General features: G+C 43.6%; 38 non-coding genes and 25 pseudogenes across 38 annotated transcripts in view; all 63 read left to right on the forward strand.

Moving 5' to 3' along the window:
- LOC132963929 (5S ribosomal RNA) overlaps positions 1–68 on the forward strand; it is a 119-nt pseudogene extending 51 nt beyond the window's left edge.
- A 122-nt stretch (positions 69–190) lies between these two features.
- On the forward strand, positions 191–308 carry LOC132964576 (5S ribosomal RNA). Its single transcript, XR_009669547.1, has one exon. It is a non-coding gene; the product is annotated as a 5S ribosomal RNA (ribosomal RNA).
- A 121-nt stretch (positions 309–429) lies between these two features.
- LOC132964259 (5S ribosomal RNA) lies at positions 430–548 on the forward strand. The gene has a single exon (XR_009669247.1). It is a non-coding gene; the product is annotated as a 5S ribosomal RNA (ribosomal RNA).
- Positions 549–671: 123 nt separating this feature from the next.
- Positions 672–790, forward strand: LOC132964504 (5S ribosomal RNA). Its single transcript, XR_009669479.1, has one exon. It is a non-coding gene; the product is annotated as a 5S ribosomal RNA (ribosomal RNA).
- Positions 791–911: 121 nt separating this feature from the next.
- Positions 912–1,020, forward strand: LOC132963997 (5S ribosomal RNA; annotated as a pseudogene).
- A 122-nt stretch (positions 1,021–1,142) lies between these two features.
- On the forward strand, positions 1,143–1,261 carry LOC132964222 (5S ribosomal RNA). Its single transcript, XR_009669213.1, has one exon. It is a non-coding gene; the product is annotated as a 5S ribosomal RNA (ribosomal RNA).
- Positions 1,262–1,382: 121 nt separating this feature from the next.
- Positions 1,383–1,501, forward strand: LOC132964218 (5S ribosomal RNA). Its single transcript, XR_009669209.1, has one exon. It is a non-coding gene; the product is annotated as a 5S ribosomal RNA (ribosomal RNA).
- Positions 1,502–1,623: 122 nt separating this feature from the next.
- LOC132964219 (5S ribosomal RNA) lies at positions 1,624–1,742 on the forward strand. The gene has a single exon (XR_009669210.1). It is a non-coding gene; the product is annotated as a 5S ribosomal RNA (ribosomal RNA).
- Positions 1,743–1,862: 120 nt separating this feature from the next.
- On the forward strand, positions 1,863–1,971 carry LOC132963945 (5S ribosomal RNA; annotated as a pseudogene).
- Positions 1,972–2,092: 121 nt separating this feature from the next.
- LOC132964134 (5S ribosomal RNA) lies at positions 2,093–2,201 on the forward strand (annotated as a pseudogene).
- Positions 2,202–2,324: 123 nt separating this feature from the next.
- LOC132964074 (5S ribosomal RNA) lies at positions 2,325–2,433 on the forward strand (annotated as a pseudogene).
- Positions 2,434–2,554: 121 nt separating this feature from the next.
- Positions 2,555–2,663, forward strand: LOC132964167 (5S ribosomal RNA; annotated as a pseudogene).
- Positions 2,664–2,785: 122 nt separating this feature from the next.
- LOC132964500 (5S ribosomal RNA) lies at positions 2,786–2,904 on the forward strand. Its single transcript, XR_009669475.1, has one exon. It is a non-coding gene; the product is annotated as a 5S ribosomal RNA (ribosomal RNA).
- Positions 2,905–3,020: 116 nt separating this feature from the next.
- Positions 3,021–3,129, forward strand: LOC132964056 (5S ribosomal RNA; annotated as a pseudogene).
- A 123-nt stretch (positions 3,130–3,252) lies between these two features.
- Positions 3,253–3,371, forward strand: LOC132964530 (5S ribosomal RNA). Its single transcript, XR_009669504.1, has one exon. It is a non-coding gene; the product is annotated as a 5S ribosomal RNA (ribosomal RNA).
- A 122-nt stretch (positions 3,372–3,493) lies between these two features.
- On the forward strand, positions 3,494–3,612 carry LOC132964625 (5S ribosomal RNA). The gene has a single exon (XR_009669592.1). It is a non-coding gene; the product is annotated as a 5S ribosomal RNA (ribosomal RNA).
- A 121-nt stretch (positions 3,613–3,733) lies between these two features.
- LOC132964550 (5S ribosomal RNA) lies at positions 3,734–3,852 on the forward strand. Its single transcript, XR_009669523.1, has one exon. It is a non-coding gene; the product is annotated as a 5S ribosomal RNA (ribosomal RNA).
- Positions 3,853–3,974: 122 nt separating this feature from the next.
- On the forward strand, positions 3,975–4,093 carry LOC132964223 (5S ribosomal RNA). Its single transcript, XR_009669214.1, has one exon. It is a non-coding gene; the product is annotated as a 5S ribosomal RNA (ribosomal RNA).
- A 123-nt stretch (positions 4,094–4,216) lies between these two features.
- LOC132963867 (5S ribosomal RNA) lies at positions 4,217–4,325 on the forward strand (annotated as a pseudogene).
- Positions 4,326–4,446: 121 nt separating this feature from the next.
- Positions 4,447–4,565, forward strand: LOC132964639 (5S ribosomal RNA). The gene has a single exon (XR_009669603.1). It is a non-coding gene; the product is annotated as a 5S ribosomal RNA (ribosomal RNA).
- Positions 4,566–4,686: 121 nt separating this feature from the next.
- LOC132964234 (5S ribosomal RNA) lies at positions 4,687–4,805 on the forward strand. The gene has a single exon (XR_009669224.1). It is a non-coding gene; the product is annotated as a 5S ribosomal RNA (ribosomal RNA).
- A 122-nt stretch (positions 4,806–4,927) lies between these two features.
- On the forward strand, positions 4,928–5,046 carry LOC132964350 (5S ribosomal RNA). The gene has a single exon (XR_009669332.1). It is a non-coding gene; the product is annotated as a 5S ribosomal RNA (ribosomal RNA).
- Positions 5,047–5,169: 123 nt separating this feature from the next.
- On the forward strand, positions 5,170–5,288 carry LOC132964620 (5S ribosomal RNA). The gene has a single exon (XR_009669587.1). It is a non-coding gene; the product is annotated as a 5S ribosomal RNA (ribosomal RNA).
- A 121-nt stretch (positions 5,289–5,409) lies between these two features.
- Positions 5,410–5,528, forward strand: LOC132963874 (5S ribosomal RNA; annotated as a pseudogene).
- A 122-nt stretch (positions 5,529–5,650) lies between these two features.
- On the forward strand, positions 5,651–5,769 carry LOC132964246 (5S ribosomal RNA). Its single transcript, XR_009669235.1, has one exon. It is a non-coding gene; the product is annotated as a 5S ribosomal RNA (ribosomal RNA).
- A 121-nt stretch (positions 5,770–5,890) lies between these two features.
- LOC132964687 (5S ribosomal RNA) lies at positions 5,891–6,010 on the forward strand. Its single transcript, XR_009669647.1, has one exon. It is a non-coding gene; the product is annotated as a 5S ribosomal RNA (ribosomal RNA).
- Positions 6,011–6,132: 122 nt separating this feature from the next.
- On the forward strand, positions 6,133–6,252 carry LOC132964038 (5S ribosomal RNA; annotated as a pseudogene).
- Positions 6,253–6,375: 123 nt separating this feature from the next.
- Positions 6,376–6,484, forward strand: LOC132964147 (5S ribosomal RNA; annotated as a pseudogene).
- A 121-nt stretch (positions 6,485–6,605) lies between these two features.
- LOC132964368 (5S ribosomal RNA) lies at positions 6,606–6,724 on the forward strand. Its single transcript, XR_009669350.1, has one exon. It is a non-coding gene; the product is annotated as a 5S ribosomal RNA (ribosomal RNA).
- A 122-nt stretch (positions 6,725–6,846) lies between these two features.
- On the forward strand, positions 6,847–6,965 carry LOC132963922 (5S ribosomal RNA; annotated as a pseudogene).
- A 354-nt stretch (positions 6,966–7,319) lies between these two features.
- Positions 7,320–7,438, forward strand: LOC132964451 (5S ribosomal RNA). The gene has a single exon (XR_009669428.1). It is a non-coding gene; the product is annotated as a 5S ribosomal RNA (ribosomal RNA).
- Positions 7,439–7,559: 121 nt separating this feature from the next.
- On the forward strand, positions 7,560–7,668 carry LOC132964680 (5S ribosomal RNA; annotated as a pseudogene).
- A 123-nt stretch (positions 7,669–7,791) lies between these two features.
- On the forward strand, positions 7,792–7,910 carry LOC132964304 (5S ribosomal RNA). The gene has a single exon (XR_009669289.1). It is a non-coding gene; the product is annotated as a 5S ribosomal RNA (ribosomal RNA).
- Positions 7,911–8,033: 123 nt separating this feature from the next.
- Positions 8,034–8,152, forward strand: LOC132964657 (5S ribosomal RNA). Its single transcript, XR_009669620.1, has one exon. It is a non-coding gene; the product is annotated as a 5S ribosomal RNA (ribosomal RNA).
- Positions 8,153–8,272: 120 nt separating this feature from the next.
- On the forward strand, positions 8,273–8,391 carry LOC132964551 (5S ribosomal RNA). The gene has a single exon (XR_009669524.1). It is a non-coding gene; the product is annotated as a 5S ribosomal RNA (ribosomal RNA).
- A 122-nt stretch (positions 8,392–8,513) lies between these two features.
- Positions 8,514–8,622, forward strand: LOC132963939 (5S ribosomal RNA; annotated as a pseudogene).
- Positions 8,623–8,743: 121 nt separating this feature from the next.
- Positions 8,744–8,862, forward strand: LOC132964531 (5S ribosomal RNA). Its single transcript, XR_009669505.1, has one exon. It is a non-coding gene; the product is annotated as a 5S ribosomal RNA (ribosomal RNA).
- A 123-nt stretch (positions 8,863–8,985) lies between these two features.
- Positions 8,986–9,104, forward strand: LOC132964300 (5S ribosomal RNA). Its single transcript, XR_009669285.1, has one exon. It is a non-coding gene; the product is annotated as a 5S ribosomal RNA (ribosomal RNA).
- A 122-nt stretch (positions 9,105–9,226) lies between these two features.
- LOC132964681 (5S ribosomal RNA) lies at positions 9,227–9,335 on the forward strand (annotated as a pseudogene).
- Positions 9,336–9,457: 122 nt separating this feature from the next.
- Positions 9,458–9,576, forward strand: LOC132964245 (5S ribosomal RNA). Its single transcript, XR_009669234.1, has one exon. It is a non-coding gene; the product is annotated as a 5S ribosomal RNA (ribosomal RNA).
- A 120-nt stretch (positions 9,577–9,696) lies between these two features.
- Positions 9,697–9,805, forward strand: LOC132963946 (5S ribosomal RNA; annotated as a pseudogene).
- Positions 9,806–9,926: 121 nt separating this feature from the next.
- On the forward strand, positions 9,927–10,035 carry LOC132964135 (5S ribosomal RNA; annotated as a pseudogene).
- A 123-nt stretch (positions 10,036–10,158) lies between these two features.
- Positions 10,159–10,267, forward strand: LOC132964075 (5S ribosomal RNA; annotated as a pseudogene).
- Positions 10,268–10,389: 122 nt separating this feature from the next.
- Positions 10,390–10,508, forward strand: LOC132963878 (5S ribosomal RNA; annotated as a pseudogene).
- A 123-nt stretch (positions 10,509–10,631) lies between these two features.
- On the forward strand, positions 10,632–10,740 carry LOC132963868 (5S ribosomal RNA; annotated as a pseudogene).
- A 121-nt stretch (positions 10,741–10,861) lies between these two features.
- On the forward strand, positions 10,862–10,980 carry LOC132964640 (5S ribosomal RNA). Its single transcript, XR_009669604.1, has one exon. It is a non-coding gene; the product is annotated as a 5S ribosomal RNA (ribosomal RNA).
- Positions 10,981–11,101: 121 nt separating this feature from the next.
- LOC132964477 (5S ribosomal RNA) lies at positions 11,102–11,220 on the forward strand. Its single transcript, XR_009669452.1, has one exon. It is a non-coding gene; the product is annotated as a 5S ribosomal RNA (ribosomal RNA).
- Positions 11,221–11,342: 122 nt separating this feature from the next.
- Positions 11,343–11,461, forward strand: LOC132964542 (5S ribosomal RNA). The gene has a single exon (XR_009669515.1). It is a non-coding gene; the product is annotated as a 5S ribosomal RNA (ribosomal RNA).
- A 123-nt stretch (positions 11,462–11,584) lies between these two features.
- On the forward strand, positions 11,585–11,703 carry LOC132964642 (5S ribosomal RNA). The gene has a single exon (XR_009669606.1). It is a non-coding gene; the product is annotated as a 5S ribosomal RNA (ribosomal RNA).
- Positions 11,704–11,824: 121 nt separating this feature from the next.
- LOC132964643 (5S ribosomal RNA) lies at positions 11,825–11,943 on the forward strand. Its single transcript, XR_009669607.1, has one exon. It is a non-coding gene; the product is annotated as a 5S ribosomal RNA (ribosomal RNA).
- Positions 11,944–12,064: 121 nt separating this feature from the next.
- LOC132964258 (5S ribosomal RNA) lies at positions 12,065–12,183 on the forward strand. The gene has a single exon (XR_009669246.1). It is a non-coding gene; the product is annotated as a 5S ribosomal RNA (ribosomal RNA).
- A 121-nt stretch (positions 12,184–12,304) lies between these two features.
- On the forward strand, positions 12,305–12,424 carry LOC132964688 (5S ribosomal RNA). Its single transcript, XR_009669648.1, has one exon. It is a non-coding gene; the product is annotated as a 5S ribosomal RNA (ribosomal RNA).
- A 122-nt stretch (positions 12,425–12,546) lies between these two features.
- Positions 12,547–12,666, forward strand: LOC132964039 (5S ribosomal RNA; annotated as a pseudogene).
- Positions 12,667–12,789: 123 nt separating this feature from the next.
- LOC132964148 (5S ribosomal RNA) lies at positions 12,790–12,898 on the forward strand (annotated as a pseudogene).
- A 121-nt stretch (positions 12,899–13,019) lies between these two features.
- On the forward strand, positions 13,020–13,138 carry LOC132964369 (5S ribosomal RNA). Its single transcript, XR_009669351.1, has one exon. It is a non-coding gene; the product is annotated as a 5S ribosomal RNA (ribosomal RNA).
- Positions 13,139–13,260: 122 nt separating this feature from the next.
- On the forward strand, positions 13,261–13,379 carry LOC132963978 (5S ribosomal RNA; annotated as a pseudogene).
- A 122-nt stretch (positions 13,380–13,501) lies between these two features.
- On the forward strand, positions 13,502–13,610 carry LOC132964138 (5S ribosomal RNA; annotated as a pseudogene).
- Positions 13,611–13,732: 122 nt separating this feature from the next.
- LOC132964596 (5S ribosomal RNA) lies at positions 13,733–13,851 on the forward strand. Its single transcript, XR_009669566.1, has one exon. It is a non-coding gene; the product is annotated as a 5S ribosomal RNA (ribosomal RNA).
- Positions 13,852–13,973: 122 nt separating this feature from the next.
- LOC132963904 (5S ribosomal RNA) lies at positions 13,974–14,082 on the forward strand (annotated as a pseudogene).
- Positions 14,083–14,205: 123 nt separating this feature from the next.
- LOC132964515 (5S ribosomal RNA) lies at positions 14,206–14,324 on the forward strand. Its single transcript, XR_009669490.1, has one exon. It is a non-coding gene; the product is annotated as a 5S ribosomal RNA (ribosomal RNA).
- A 122-nt stretch (positions 14,325–14,446) lies between these two features.
- LOC132964658 (5S ribosomal RNA) lies at positions 14,447–14,565 on the forward strand. The gene has a single exon (XR_009669621.1). It is a non-coding gene; the product is annotated as a 5S ribosomal RNA (ribosomal RNA).
- A 120-nt stretch (positions 14,566–14,685) lies between these two features.
- LOC132964693 (5S ribosomal RNA) lies at positions 14,686–14,804 on the forward strand. The gene has a single exon (XR_009669653.1). It is a non-coding gene; the product is annotated as a 5S ribosomal RNA (ribosomal RNA).
- A 121-nt stretch (positions 14,805–14,925) lies between these two features.
- The window catches only part of LOC132964299 (5S ribosomal RNA), a 119-nt gene continuing 44 nt past the window's right edge, over positions 14,926–15,000 (forward strand). The window contains exon 1 of the ribosomal RNA XR_009669284.1: positions 14,926–15,000. This exon is cut by the window's right edge and continues 44 nt beyond it. This is a non-coding gene — a ribosomal RNA (5S ribosomal RNA).

The raw sequence follows: 15,000 nt of genomic DNA on the forward strand, positions 1-15,000 counted from the left end.
CTAAGTAGGGTCGTGCCTGGTTAGTACTTGGATGGGAGACCGCCTGGGAATACCAGACGCTGTAAGCTTTTTCATTTTTTTGATCATATGTTTTTTTTTTATCATATAGAGACATATTCACATGTCCAAAAATTTAGCCAGAATCAAGGGCATGACATCTTTAAAAGGCCCCTTTCTGCACACAATAATGGCTTACGGCCATACCACCCTGAACAGCCCGATCTCGTCCGATCTCGGAAGCTAAGCAGGGTCGGGCCTGGTTGGTACTTGGATGGGAGACCGCCTGGGAATACCAGGTGCTGTAAGCTTTTTCATTTTTTTTGATCATATGTTTTTTTTATCATATAGAGACATATTCACATGTCCAAAAATTCAGCCAGAATCAAGGGCATGACAACTTTAAAAGGCCCCTCTCTGCACACAATAATGGCTTACAGCCATACCACCCTGAACACGCCTGATCTCGTCCGATCTCGGAAGCTAAGCAGGGTAGGGCCTGGTTAGTACTTGGATGGGAGACCGCCTGGGAATACCAGGTGCTGTAAGTTTTTTCATTTTTTTGATCATATGTTTTTTTTTTTATCATATAGAGACATGTTCACATGTCCAAAAATTCAGCCAGAATCAAGGGCATGACATCTTTAAAAGGCCCCTTTCTGCATACAATAATGGCTTACGGCCATACCACCCTGAACACGCCCGATCTCGTCTGATCTCGGAAGCTAAGCAGGGTCGGGCCTGGTTAGTACTTGGATGGGAGACCGCCTGGGAATACCAGGTGCTGTAAGCTTTTTCATTTTTTTTGATCATATGTTTTTTTTATCATATAGAGACATATTCAAATGTCCAAAAATTCAGCCAGAATCAAGGGCATGACATCTTTAAAAGGCCCCTGTCTGCACACAATAATGGCTTACGGCCATACCACCCTGAACACGCCCGATCTCGGAAGCTAAGCAAGGTCAGGCCTGGTTAGTACTTGGATGGGAGACCGCCTAGGAATACCAGGTGCTGTAAGCTTTTTCATTTTTTTGATCATATGTTTTTTTTTTTTCATATAGAGACATATTCACATGTCCAAAAATTCAGCCAGAATCCAGGGCATGACATCTTTAAAAGGCCCCTTTCTGCACACAATAATGGCTTACGGCCATACCACCCTGAACACGCCCGATCTCGTCCGATCTCGGAAGCTAAGCAGGGTCGGGCCTGGTTAGTACTTGGATGGGAGACCGCCTGGGAATACCAGGTGCTGTAAGCTTTTTCATTTTTTTGATGATATGTTTTTTTTTATCATATAGAGACATATTCACATGTCCAAAAATTCAGCCAGAATCAAGGGCATGACATCTTTAAAAGGCCCCTTTCTGCATACAATAATGACTTATGGCCATACCACCCTGAACACGCCCGATCTCGTCCGATCTCGGAAGCTAAGCAGGGTAGGGCCTGGTTAGTACTTGGATGGGAGACCGCCTGGGAATACCAGGTGCTATAAGCCTTTTCATTTTTTTGATCATGTGTTTTTTTTTTATCATATAGAGACATATTCACATGTCCAAAAATTCAGCCAGAATCAAGGGCATGACATCTTTAAAAGGCCCCTTTCTGCATACAATAATGACTTATGGCCATACCACCCTGAACACGCCCGATCTCGTCCGATCTCGGAAGCTAAGCAGGGTAGGGCCTGGTTAGTACTTGGATGGGAGACCGCCTGGGAATACCAGGTGCTATAAGCCTTTTCATTTTTTTGATCATGTGTTTTTTTTTTATCATAGAGAGACATATTCACATGTCCAAAAATTCAGCCAGAATCAAGGGAATGACATCTTTAAGGCCCATTTCTGCACACAATAATGGCTTACGGCCATACCACCCTGAACTCGTCCGATCTCGGAAGCTAAGCAGGGTCGGGCCTGGTTAGTACTTAAATGGGAGACCGCCTGGGAATACCAGGTGCTGTAAGCTTTTTCATTTTTTTGATCATATGTTTTTTTTTATCATATAGAGACATATTCACATGTCCAAAAATTCAGCCAGAATCAAGGGCATGACATCTTTAAAAGGCCCCTTTCTGCACACAATAATGGCTTACGGCCATACAACCCTGAACTCGTCCGATCTCAGAAGGTAAGCAGGGTCGGGCCAGGTTAGTACTTCGATGGGAGACAGCCTGGGAATACCAGGTGCTGTAAGCTTCTTCTTTTTTTTGATCATATGTTTTTTTTTTTATCATATAGAGACATATTCACATGTCCAAAAATTCAGCCAGAATCAAGAGCATGACATCTTTAAAAGGCCCCTTTCTGCACACAATAATGGCTTATGGCCATACCACCCTGAACTCGTCCGATCTTGGAAGCTAAGCAGGGTGGGGCCTGTTTAGTACTTGAATGGGAGACCGCCTGGGAATACCAGGTGCTGTAAGCTTTTTCATTTTTTTGATCATATGTTTTTTTTTATCATATAGAGACATATTCACATGTCCTAAAATTCAGCCAGAATCAAGGGCATGACATCTTTAAAAGGCCCCTTTCTGCACACAATAATGGCTTACGGCCATACAACCCTGAACTCATCCAATCTTGGAAGCTAAGCAGGGTCGGGCCTGGTTACTAGTTGGATGGGAGACTGCCTGGTAATACCAGGTGCTGTAAGCTTTTTCATTTTTTTGATCATACGTTTTTTTTTTATCATATAGAGACATATTCACATGTCCAAAAATTCAGCCAGAATCAAGGGCATGACATCTTTAAAAGGCCCCTTTCTGCACACAATAACAGCTTATGGCCATACCGTCCTGAACACGCCCGTTCTCGTCTGATCTCGGAAGCTAAGCAGGGTCGGGCCTGGTTAGTACTTGGATGGGAGACCGCCTGGGAATACCAGGTGCTGTAAGCTTTTTTTTTGATGATATGTTTTTTTTTATCATATAGAGACATATTCACATGTCCAAAAATTCAGCCAGAATCAAGGGCATGACATCTTTAAAAGGCCCCTTTCTGCACACAATAATGGCTTACGGCCATACCACCCTGAACTCGTCAGATCTTGGAAGCTAAGCAGGGTTGGGCCTGGTTAGTACTTGGATGGGAGACCGCCTGTGAATACCAGGTGCTGTAAGCTTTTTCATTTTTTTGATCATATGTTTTTTTTTTTATCATATAGAGACATATTCACATGTCCAAAAATTCAGCCAGAATCAAGGGCATGACATCTTTAAAAGGCCCCTGTCTGCACACAATAATGACTTATGGCCATACCACCCTGAACACGCCCAATCTCGTCTGATCTCGGAAGCTAAGCAGGGTCGGGCCTGGTTAGTACTTGGATGGGAGACCGCCTGGGAATACCAGGTGCTATAAGCTTTTTCATTTTTTTGATCATATGTTTTTTTTTTATCATATAGAGACATATTCACATGTCCAAAAATTTAGCCAGAATCAAGGGCATGACATCTTTAAAAGGCCCCTTTCTGCACACAATAATGGCTTACGGCCATACCACCCTGAACACGCCAGATCTCGTCCGATCTAGGAAGCTATGCAGGGTCGGGCCTGGTTAGTACTTGGATGGGAGACCGCCTGGGAATACCAGGTGCTGTAAGCTTTTTCATTTTTTTGATCATATGTTTTTTTTTATCATATAGAGACATATTCACATGTCCAAAAATTCAGCCAGAATCAAGGGCATGACATCTTTAAAAGGCCCCTTTCTGCACACAATAATGGCTTACGGCCATACCACCCTGAACACGCCCGATCTCGTCCGATCTCAGAAGCTAAGCAGGGTCGGGCCTGGTTAGTACTTGGATGGGAGACAGCCTGGGAATACCAGGTGCTGTAAGCTTTTTCATTTTGTTTGATCATATGTTTTTTTTTATCATATAGAGACATATTCACATGTCCAAAAATTCAGCCAGAATCAAGGGCATAACATCTTTAAAAGGCCCCTTTCTGCACACAATAATGGCTTACGGCCATACCACCCTGAACACGCCCGATCTTGTCCGATCTCGGAAGCTAAGCAGGGTAGGGCCTGGTTAGTACTTGGATGGGAGACCGCCTGGGAATACCAGGTGCTGTAAGCTTTTTCATTTTTTTTGATCATATGATTTTTTTTTGTCATATAGAGACATATTCACATGTCCAAAAATTCAGCCAGAATCAAGGGCATGACATCTTTAAAAGGCCCCTTTCTGCATACAATAATGGCTTACAGCCATACCACCCTGAACACGTCCGATCTCGGAAGCTAAGCAGGGTCGGGCCTGGTTAGTACTTGGATGGGAGACCGCCTGGGAATACCAGGTGCTGTAAGCTTTTTCATTTTGTTTGATCATATGTTTTTTTAATCATATAGAGACATATTCACATGTCCAAAAATTCAACCAGAATCAAGGGCATGACATCTTTAAAAGGCCCCTTTCTGCACACAATAATGGCTTACGGTCATACCACCCTGAACTCGTCCGATCTAGTCCGATCTCGGAAGCTATGCAGGGTCGGGCCTGGTTAGTACTTGGATGGGAGACCGCCTGGGAATACCAGGTGCTGTAAGCTTTTTCATTTTTTCGATCATATGTTTTTTTTTATCATATAGAGACATATTCACATGTCCACAAATTCAGCCAGAATCAAGGGCATGATATCTTTAAAAGGCCCCTTTCTGCACACAATAATGGCTTACGGCCATACCACCCTGAACACGCCCGATCTCGTCCGATCTCGGAAGCTAAGCAGGGTCGGGCCTGGTTAGTACTTGGATGGGAGACCGCCTGGGAATACCAGGTGCTGTAAGCTTTTTCATTTTGTTTGATGATATGTTTTTTTTTATCATATAGAGACATATTCACATGTCCAAAAATTCAGCCAGAATCAAGGGCATGACATCTTTAAAAGGCCCCTTTCTGCATACAATAATGGCTTACAGCCATACCACCCTGAACACGCCCGATCTCGTCCGATCTCGGAAGCTAAGCAGGGTCGGGCCTTGTTAGTACTTGGATGGGAGACCGCCTGGGAATACCAGGTGCTGTAAGCTTTTTAATTTTTTTTGATCATATGATTTTTTTTTATCATATAGAGACATATTCACATGTCCAAAAATTCAACCAGAATCAAGGGCATGACATCTTTAAAAGGCCCCTTTCTGCACACAATAATGGCTTACGGTCATACCACCCTGAACTCGTCCGATCTAGTCCGATCTCGGAAGCTATGCAGGGTAGGGCCTGGTTAGTACTTGGATGGGAGACCGCCTGGGAATACCAGGTGCTGTAAGCTTTTTTATTTTTTTGATCATATGTTTTTTTTTATCATATAGAGACATATTCACATGTCCACAAATTCAGCCAGAATCAAGGGCATGATATCTTTAAAAGGCCCCTTTCTGCACACAATAATGGCTTACGGCCATACCACCCTGAACACGCCCGATCTCGTCCGATCTGAGAAGCTAAGCAGGGTCGGGCCTGGTTTGTACTTGGATAGGAGACGGCCTGGGAATACCAGGTGCTGTAAGCTTTTTCATTTTGTTTGATCATATGTTTTTTTTTATCATATAGAGACATATTCACATGTCCAAAAATTCAGCCAGAATCAAGGGCATGACATCTTTAAAAGGCCCCTTTCTGCGCACAATAATGGCTTACGGCCATACCACCCTGAACACGCCCGATCTCGTCCGATCTCGGAAGCTAAGCAGGGTCGGGCCTGGTTAGTACTTGGATGGGAGACCGCCTGGGAATACCAGGTGCTGTAAGCTTTTTCATTTTTTTTGATCATATATTTTTTTTATCATATAGAGACATATTCACATGTCCAAAAATTCAGCCAGAATCAAGGGCATGACATCTTTAAAAGGCCCCTCTCTGCACACAATAATGGCTTACGGCCATACCACCCTGAACACGCCTGATCTCGTCCGATCTCGGAAGCTAAGCAGGGTAGTGCCTGGTTAGTACTTGGATGGGAGACCGCCTGTGGAATACCAGATGCTGTAAGCTGTTTAATTTTTTTGATCATGTGTTTTTTTTTTATCATAGAGAGACATATTCACATGTCCAAAAATTCAGCCAGAATCAAGGTCATGACATCTTTAAAAGGCCCCTTTCTGCACACAATAATGGCTTACGGCCATACCACCCTGAACACGCCCGATCTCGTCCGATCTCGGAAGCTATGCAGGGTCGGGCCTCGTTAGTACTTGGATGGGAGACCGCCTGTGGAATATCAAATGCTGTAAGCTGTTTCATTTTTTTGATCATATGTTTTTTTTTTTATCATATAGAGACATATTCACATGTCCAAAAATTCAGCCAGAATCAAGGGCATGACATCTTTAAAAGGCCCCTTTCTGCACACAATAATGCCTTACGTCCATACCACCCTGAACACGCCCGATCTCAGAAGCAAAGCAGGGTCGGGCCTGGTTAATACTTGGATGGGAGACCGCCTAGGAATACCAGGTGCTGTAAGCTTTTTCATTTTTTTGATCATATGTTTTATTTTATCATAGAGAGACATATTCACATGTCCAAAAATTCAGCCAGAATCAAGGGCATGACATCTTTAAAAGGCCCCTGTCTGCACACAATAATGGCTTACGGCCATACCACCCTGAACACGCCTGATCTCGTCCGATCTCGGAAGCTAAGCAGGGTAGGACCTGGTTAGTACTTGGATGGGAGACCGCCTGGGAATACCAGGTGCTGTAAGTTTTTTCATTTTTTTGATCATATGTTTTTTTTTTATCATATAGAGACATATTCACATGTCCAAAAATTCAGCCATAATCAAGGGCATGACATCTTTAAAAGGCACCTTTCTGCACACAATAACGGCTTACGGCCATACCACCCTTAACACGCCCGATCTCGTCCGATCTCGGAAACTAAGTAGGGTCGTGCCTGGTTAGTACTTGGATGGGAGACCGCCTGGGAATACCAGACGCTGTAAGTTTTTTCATTTTTTTGATCATATGTTTTTTTTTTATCATATAGAGACATATTCACATGTCCAAAAATTCAGCCAGAATCAAGGGCATGACATCTTTAAAAGGCCCCTTTCTGCACACAATAATGGCTTAAGGACATACCACCCTGAACTTGTCCGATCTCGGAAGCTAAGCAGCGTCTGGCCTGGTTAGTACTTGGATGGGAGACCGCCTGGGAATACCAGGTGCTGTAAGCTTTTTAATTTTTTTTGATCATATGTTCTTTTTTTATCATATAGAGACATATTCACATGTCCAAAAATTCAGCCAGAATCAAGGGCATGAGATCTTTAAAAGGCCCCTGTCTGCACACAATAACAGCTTACGGCCGTACCACCCTGAACACGCCTGATCTCGTCCGATCTCGGAAGTTAAGTAGGGTAGGGCCTGGTTAGTACTTGGATGGGAGACCGCCTGGGAATACCAGGTGCTGTAAGTTTTTTCATTTTTTTGATCATATTTTTTTTTTTATCATATAGAGACATATTCACATGTCCAAAAATTCAGCCAGAATCAAGGGCATGACATCTTTAAAAGGCCCCTTTCTGCATACAATAATGGCTTACGGCCATACCACCCTGAACACGTCCGATCTCGGAAGCTAAGCAGGGTTGGGCCTGGTTAGTACTTGGATGGGAGACCGCCTGGGAATACCAGGTGCTGTAAGCTTTTTCATTTTTTTTGATCATATGTTCTTTTTTTATCATATAGAGACATATTCACATGTCCAAAAATTCAACCAGAATCAAGGGCATGAGATCTTTAAAAGGCCCCTGTCTGCACACAATAATAGCTTACGGCCATACCACCCTGAACACACCTGATCTCGTCCGATCTCGGAAGCTATGCAGGGTTGGGCCTGGTTAGTACTTGGATGGGAGACCGCCTGGGAATACCAGGTGCTGTAAGCTTTTTCATTTTTTTGATCATGTGTTTTTTTTTTTATCATATAGAGACATATTCACATGTCCAAAAATTCAGCCAGAATCAAGGGCATAACATCTTTAAAAGGCCCCTCTCTGCACACAATAATGGCTTACGGCCATACCACCCTTAACACGCCCGATCTCGTCCCATCTCGGAAGCTAAGCAGGGTCGGGCCTGGTTAGTACTTGAATGGGAGACCGCCTGGGAATACCAGATGCTGTAAGCTTTTTTATTTTTTTGATCATATGTTTTTTTTATCATAGAGAGACATATTCACATGTCCACAAATTCAGCCAGAATCAAGGGCATGACATCTTTAAAAGGCCCCTGTCTGCACACAATAATGGCTTACGGCCATACCACCCTGAACACGCCCGATCTCGTCCGATCTCGGAAGCTAAGCAGGGTCGGGCCTGGATAGTACTTTGATGGGAGACCACCTGGGAATACCAGGTGCTGTAAGCTTTTTCATTTTTTTGATCATATGTTTTTTTTTTATCATATAGAGACATATTCACATGTCCAAAAATTTAGCCAGAATCAAGGGCATGACATCTTTAAAAGGCCCCTTTCTGCACACAATAACAGCTTACGGCCATACCACCCTTAACACGCCCGATCTCGGGAGCTAAGCAGGGTCGGGCCTGGTTGGTACTTGGATGGGAGACCGCCTGGGAATACCAGGTGCTGTAAGCTTTTTCATTTTTTTTGATCATATGTTTTTTTTATCATATAGAGACATATTCACATGTCCAAAAATTCAGCCAGAATCAAGGGCATGACATCTTTAAAAGGCCCCTCTCTGCACACAATAATGGCTTACAGCCATACCACCCTGAACACGCCTGATCTCGTCCGATCACGGAAGCTAAGCAGGGTAGGGCCTGGTTAGTACCTGGATGGGAGACCGCCTGGGAATACCAGGTGCTGTAAGTTTTTTCATTTTTTTGATCATATGTTTTTTTTTTTATCATATAGAGACATGTTCACATGTCCAAAAATTCAGCCAGAATCAAGGGCATGACATCTTTAAAAGGCCCCTTTCTGCATACAATAATGGCTTATGGCCATACCACCCTGAACACGCCCGATCTCGTCTGATCTCGGAAGCTAAGCAGGGTCGGGCCTGGTTAGTACTTGGATGGGAGACCGCCTAGGAATACCAGGTGCTGTAAGCTTTTTCATTTTTTTGATCATATGTTTTTTTTTTTTCATATAGAGACATATTCACATGTCCAAAAATTCAGCCAGAATCCAGGGCATGACATCTTTAAAAGGCCCCTTTCTGCACACAATAATGGCTTACGGCCATACCACCCTGAACACGCCTGATCTCGGAAGCTAAGCAGGGTCGGGCCTGGTTAGTACTTGGATGGGAGACCGCCTGGGAATACCAGGTGCTGTAAGCTTTTTCATTTTTTTGATGATATGTTTTTTTTTTATCATATAGAGACATATTCACATGTCCAAAAATTCAGCCAGAATCAAGGGCATGACATCTTTAAAAGGCCCCTTTCTGCATACAATAATGACTTATGGCCATACCACCCTGAACACGCCCGATCTCGTCCGATCTCGGAAGCTAAGCAGGGTCGGGCCTGGTTAGTACTTGGATGGGAGACCGCCTGGGAATACCAGGTGCTATAAGCCTTTTCATTTTTTTGATCATGTGTTTTTTTTTTATCATAGAGAGACATATTCACATGTCCAAAAATTCAGCCAGAATCAAGGGAATGACATCTTTAAGGCCCATTTCTGCACACAATAATGGCTTACGGCCATACCACCCTGAACTCGTCCGATCTCGGAAGCTAAGCAGGGTCGGGCCTGGTTAGTACTTAAATGGGAGACCGCCTGGGAATACCAGGTGCTGTAAGCTTTTTCATTTTTTTGATCATATGTTTTTTTTTATCATATAGAGACATATTCACATGTCCAAAAATTCAGCCAGAATCAAGGGCATGACATCTTTAAAAGGCCCCTTTCTGCACACAATAATGGCTTACGGCCATACAACCCTGAACTCGTCCGATCTCAGAAGGTAAGCAGGGTCGGGCCAGGTTAGTACTTCGATGGGAGACAGCCTGGGAATACCAGGTGCTGTAAGCTTCTTCATTTTTTTGATCATATGTTTTTTTTTTTATCATATAGAGACATATTCACATGTCCAAAAATTCAGCCAGAATCAAGAGCATGACATCTTTAAAAGGCCCCTTTCTGCACACAATAATGGCTTATGGCCATACCACCCTGAACTCGTCCGATCTTGGAAGCTAAGCAGGGTGGGGCCTGTTTAGTACTTGAATGGGAGACCGCCTGGGAATACCAGGTGCTGTAAGCTTTTTCATTTTTTTGATCATATGTTTTTTTTTTATCATATAGAGACATATTCACATGTCCAAAAATTTAGCCAGAATCAAGGGCATGACATCTTTAAAAGGCCCCTTTCTGCACACAATAATGGCTTCCGGCCATACCACCCTGAACACGCCAGATCTCGTCCGATCTAGGAAGCTATGCAGGGTCGGGCCTGGTTAGTACTTGGATGGGAGACCGCCTGGGAATACCAGGTGCTGTAAGCTTTTTAATTTTTTTTGATCATATGATTTTTTTTTGTCATATAGAGACATATTCACATGTCCAAAAATTCAGCCAGAATCAAGGGCATGACATCTTTAAAAGGCCCCTTTCTGCATACAATAATGGCTTACAGCCATACCACCCTGAACACGTCCGATCTCGGAAGCTAAGCAGGGTCGGGCCTGGTTAGTACTTGGATGGGAGACCGCCTGGGAATACCAGGTGCTGTAAGCTTTTTCATTTTGTTTGATCATATGTTTTTTTAATCATATAGAGACATATTCACATGTCCAAAAATTCAACCAGAATCAAGGGCATGACATCTTTAAAAGGCCCCTTTCTGCACACAATAATGGCTTACGGTCATACCACCCTGAACTCGTCCGATCTAGTCCGATCTCGGAAGCTATGCAGGGTCGGGCCTGGTTAGTACTTGGATGGGAGACCGCCTGGGAATACCAGGTGCTGTAAGCTTTTTCATTTTTTTGATCATATGTTTTTTTTTATCATATAGAGACATATTCACATGTCCACAAATTCAGCCAGAATCAAGGGCATGATATCTTTAAAAGGCCCCTTTCTGCACACAATAATGGCTTACGGCCATACCAACCTGAACACGCCCGATCTCGTCCGATCTCAGAAGCTAAGCAGGGTCGGGCCTGGTTAGTACTTGGATGGGAGACCGCCTGGGAATACCAGGTGCTGTAAGCTTTTTCATTTTGTTTGATCATATGTTTTTTTTTATCATATAGAGACATATTCACATGTCCAAAAATTCAGCCAGAATCAAGGGCATGACATCTTTAAAAGGCCCCTTTCTGCATACAAAAATGGCTTACAGCCATACCACCCTGAACACGCCCGATCTCGTCCGATCTCGGAAGCTAAGCAGGGTCGAGCCTTGTTAGTACTTGGATGGGAGACCGCCTGGGAATACCAGGTGCTGTAAGCTTTTTAATTTTTTTTGATCATATGATTTTTTTTTATCATATAGAGACATATTCACATGTCCAAAAATTCAACCAGAATCAAGGGCATGACATCTTTAAAAGGCCCCTTTCTGCACACAACAATGGCTTACGGTCATACCACCCTGAACTCGTCCGATCTAGTCCGATCTCGGAAGCTATGCAGGGTCGGGCCTGGTTAGTACTTGGATGGGAGACCGCCTGGGAATACCAGGTGCTGTAAGCTTTTTTATTTTTTTGATCATATGTTTTTTTTTATCATATAGAGACATATTCACATGTCCACAAATTCAGCCAGAATCAAGGGCATGATATCTTTAAAAGGCCCCTTTCTGCACACAATAATGGCTTACGGCCATACCACCCTGAACACGCCCGATCTCGTCCGATCTGAGAAGCTAAGCAGGTTCGGGCCTGGTTAGTACTTGGATGGGAGACCGCCTGGGAATACCAGGTGCTGTAAGCTTTTTCATTTTGTTTGATCATATGTTTTTTTTATCATATAGAGACATATTCACATGTCCAAAAATTCAGCCAGAATCAAGGGCATGACATCTTTAAAAGGCCCCTTTCTGCGCACAATAATGGCTTACGGCCATACCACCCTGAACACGCCCGATCTCGTCCGATCTCGGAAGCTAAGCAGGGTCGGGCCTGGTTAGTACTTGGATGGGAGACCGCCTGGGAATACCAGGTGCTGTAAGCTTTTTCATTTTTTTTGATCATATGTTTTTTTTATCATATAGAGACATATTCACATGTCCAAAAATTCAGCCAAAATCAAGGGCATGACATCTTTAAAAGGCCCCTCTCTGCACACAATAATGGCTTACGGCCATACCACCCTGAACACGCCTGATCTCGTCCGATCTCGGAAGCTAAGCAGGGTAGTGCCTGGTTAGTACTTGGATGGGAGACCGCCTGTGGAATACCAGATGCTGTAAGCTGTTTAATTTTTTTGATCATGTGTTTTTTTTTTATCATAGAGAGACATATTCACATGTCCAAAAATTCAGCCAGAATCAAGGGCATGACATCTTTAAAAGGCCCCTTTCTGCACACAATAATGGCTTACGGCCATACCACCCTGAACACGCCCGATCTCGTCCGATCTCGGAAGCTATGCAGGGTCGGGCCTCGTTAGTACTTGGATGGGAGACCGCCTGTGGAATATCAAATGCTGTAAGCTGTTTCATTTTTTTGATCATATGTTTTTTTTTTTATCATATAGAGACATATTCACATGTCCAAAAATTCAGCCAGAATCAAGGGCATGACATCTTTAAAAGGCCCCTTTCTGCACACAATAATGCCTTACGTCCATACCACCCTGAACACGCCCGATCTCAGAAGCAAAGCAGGGTCGGGCCTGGTTAATACTTGGATGGGAGACCGCCTAGGAATACCAGGTGCTGTAAGCTTTTTCATTTTTTTGATCATATGTTTTATTTTATCATAGAGAGACATATTCACATGTCCAAAAATTCAGCCAGAATCAAGGGCATGACATCTTTAAAAGGCCCCTGTCTGCACACAATAATGGCTTACGGCCATACCACCCTGAACACGCCTGATCTCGTCCGATCTCGGAAGCTAAGCAGGGTAGGACCTGGTTAGTACTTGGATGGGAGACCGCCTGGGAATACCAGGTGCTGTAAGTTTTTTCATTTTTTTGATCATATGTTTTTTTTTTATCATATAGAGACATATTCACATGTCCAAAAATTCAGCCAGAATCAAGGGCATGACATCTTTAAAAGGCACCTTTCTGCACACAATAACAGCTTACGGCCATACCACCCTTAACACGCCCGATCTCGTCCGATCTCCGAAACTAAGTAGGGTCGTGCCTGGTTAGTACTTGGATGGGAGACCGCCTGGGAATACCAGACGCTGTAAGCTTTTTCATTTTTTTGATCATATGTTTTTTTTTTATCATATAGAGACATATTCACATGTCCAAAAATTTAGCCAGAATCAAGGGCATGACATCTTTAAAAGGCCCCTTTCTGCACACAATAATGGCTTACGGCCAAACCACCCTGAACTCGTCCGATCTTGGAAGCTAAGCAGGGTCGGGCCTGGTTAGTACTTGGATGGGAGACCGCCTGGGAATACCAGACGCTGTATGCTTTTTTTATTTTTTTGATCATATGTTTTTTTTTATCATAGAGAGACATATTCACATGTCCAAAAATTCAGCCAGAATCAAGGGCATGACATCTTTAAAAGGCCCCTGTCTGCACACAATAATGGCTTACGGCCATACCACCCTGAACACGCCTGATCTAGTCCGATCTCGGAAGCTAAGCAGGGTAGAGCCTGGTTAGTACTTGGATGGGAGACCGCCTGGGAATACCAGGTGCTGTAAGTTTTTTCATTTTTTTGATCATATGTTTTTTTTTTATCATATAGAGACATATTCACATGTCCAAAAATTCAGCCAGAATCAAGGGCATGACATCTTTAAAAGGCCCCTTTCTGCATACAATAATGGCTTACGGCCATACCACCCTGAACACGTCCGATCTCGGAAGCTAAGCAGGGTTGGGCCTGGTTAGTACTTGGATGGGAGACCGCCTGTGAATACCAGGTGCTGTAAGCTTTTTCATTTTTTTTGATCATATGTTCTTTTTTTATCATATAGAGACATATTCACATGTCCAAAAATTCAGCCAGAATCAAGGGCATGAGATCTTTAAAAGGCCCCTGTCTGCACACAATAATAGCTTACGGCCATACCACCCTGAACACACCTGATCTCGTCCGATCTCGGAAGCTAAGCAGGGTCGGGCCTGGTTAGTACTTGGATGGGAGACCGCCTGGGAATACCAGGTGCTGTAAGCTTTTTCATTTTTTTGATCATATGTTTTTTTTTTATCATATAGAGACATATTCACATGTCCAAAAATTCAGCCAGAATCAAGGGCATAACATCTTTAAAAGGCCCCTCTCTGCACACAATAATGGCTTACGGCCATACCACCCTTAACACGCCCGATCTCGTCCCATCTCGGAAGCTAAGCAGGGTCGGGCCTGGTTAGTACTTGAATGGGAGACCGCCTGGGAATACCAGATGCTGTAAGCTTTTTTATTTTTTTGATCATATGTTTTTTTTATCATAGAGAGACATATTCACATGTCCACAAATTCAGCCAGAATCAAGGGCATGACATCTTTAAAAGGCCCCTTTCTGCACACAATAATGGCTTACGGCCATACCACCCTGAACACGCCCGATCTCGTCCGATCTCGGAAGCTAAGCAGGGTCGGGCCTGGATAGTACTTTGATGGGAGACCACCTGGGAATACCAGGTGCTGTAAGCATTTTCATTTTTTTGATCATATGTTTTTTTTTATCATATAGAGACATATTCACATGTCCAAAAATTCAGCCAGAATCAAGGGCATGACATCTTTAAAAGGCCCCTGTCTGCACACAATAATGGCTTACGGCCATACCACCCTGAACACGCCCGATCTTGTCCGATCTCGGAAGCTAAGCAGGGTCGGGCCTGGTTAG

This window comes from Labrus mixtus, unplaced genomic scaffold, assembly GCF_963584025.1.
Source record: "Labrus mixtus unplaced genomic scaffold, fLabMix1.1 SCAFFOLD_62, whole genome shotgun sequence".
Lineage (NCBI taxonomy): Eukaryota > Metazoa > Chordata > Actinopteri > Labriformes > Labridae > Labrus > Labrus mixtus.